Consider the following 1618-nt stretch of genomic DNA (forward strand, 5'->3'; position numbering starts at 1 on the left):
GAACAATTGATCATAGTCCTATTAATAATGACCAAACTTTTCTCTTTGCAGACATCCGTAAAATGGTTCATTATCCCCTCTTCTTGCCTGAGGTAGAATGGAAGAGGAGAAAATACTCTCTTAACAGAGGATGCAAATGTCAGTTTGGTCTCTCTTCATGTTTGACTGAAGCTCAGAGAGAGGAAGAAACATGACCTGCCGAAGAGCATAGAGAGTTTGTTTCATTTTGATCTGTGACTATTAGCAGAAGAGTGACACCTAAGGGCTGTCGCTACCACCCTCCATGGGGCTTGGATTTATGATGATGGCATTAAGAGCATCATGCTCTACCAACTGAGCTAGCTAGATTTAAAGTCAGTCAACTGCCCAGTCGCAGTGTAGAAGGAGCCTGAGGGTGTTTATTTGTGAGCTGAGGTTCCCTGTCTGACATTTGCCTTCTTTCCTGGTTTGTTATGTCTCCAGCTAGCAAACCAGAGCTGTCACAAGGCTGGTTAGATGCTGCTTTCTAGCCCAGAGAGCTTGGGTTGATTTAGTATGCTGCCACCATCAGCTGGTCAGAATAACCAGGGTGGGAGGGTGGAATTTAGGATTCTCCCACCAAGGGGAGGTGCTGTTGGACTCATCTAGTGGGGGAGAGTCTGAGTTTGAGTTCCCCATGTGCCACACACACATTTTCACAGGGCATCAGGTCTCCTGGGGAAAAACTCAAAAGAAGCCCAGGCTCAGGAGTGTCAGAGAAGGGAATCACTGTTTGCCTTAAGAGGTGGGTGAGGGAAACCTGCAGGTGCTTAGATCCCTCCAGCGCCTGATAGAACCATTTGTGGGAAAGGTCTGGGGAAGCCGAGGAGGACAAGGAGACGGGAAAGGGCCTTGCAGCTGTTGTGCAATCACCATGCTCCCAGCAGAAGGGTCCGGGGGGCTCAGCACTCAGAACTCACAAGATGGCAAAGCTCAGAGCCCCATTACACAGAGTGAGAACGTGATCAGATCACATCAAGCGGTAGCAACATCCCTGCCTTAGTCTCTATGCCAGAGCTCCTATCAGCTCAGTTCTTCCCGCAAGAGTTGGCTGCTGAGAGAGTTGCGATGGGGTAAATGAAGGCAGAGGAGGATTGTTCCTCATGGAGTTTTTTTTGTGTGGCTCTGTGGTCCTGCTGGAGGAAGCATCATTTGAGTTTGTTTCAGTGACTTGGGTTGGGCTCAGATTGTGCCCCTGAGCACAGGGATTCCTGCACTCTGCTCCTATCCCCTCAGGGAGCAGACAATGGAGCGGTTTCAGAAAGTGGATAGAAAATAGTCTAAGAAAGTGTAGCATAAGTGAGAAGAAAAACTAGGTCATTGCTCCCTGGTGGTCTAGTGGTTAGGATTTGGCACTTTCACTGCCAAGGCCTGGGTTCAATTCCCAGTCAGAGAAAAGTGGCTTTAAACCAAAAAAGTTTTACTTATTCTTCACTTGCAATGTAAACAAATCTGTGTCTTTTTCCTCATTCCCCCATCATCCCAGCGTCTCCATGGCAGGGCTGGCTCCAGGCACTAGCGCAGCAAGCAGGTACCTGGGATGGCCAATGGAATGGGGAGGCTTCTGTGGCAATTTGGCCCTCTGAGTCCCTCTTGGAGG

The 1618-nt window shown here is 48.9% G+C and overlaps 1 non-coding gene across 1 annotated transcript; it reads left to right on the forward strand.

The window, feature by feature from the left end:
* The first annotated feature begins 1342 nt into the window (after positions 1 to 1342).
* TRNAE-UUC (transfer RNA glutamic acid (anticodon UUC)) lies at positions 1343 to 1414 on the forward strand. Its single transcript has one exon. It is a non-coding gene; the product is annotated as a tRNA-Glu (tRNA).
* Positions 1415 to 1618: the final 204 nt, after the last annotated feature.

The sequence above is a fragment of the Gopherus flavomarginatus genome (genome assembly GCF_025201925.1).
Source record: "Gopherus flavomarginatus isolate rGopFla2 chromosome 13 unlocalized genomic scaffold, rGopFla2.mat.asm SUPER_13_unloc_2, whole genome shotgun sequence".
Classification (NCBI taxonomy): domain Eukaryota; kingdom Metazoa; phylum Chordata; order Testudines; family Testudinidae; genus Gopherus; species Gopherus flavomarginatus.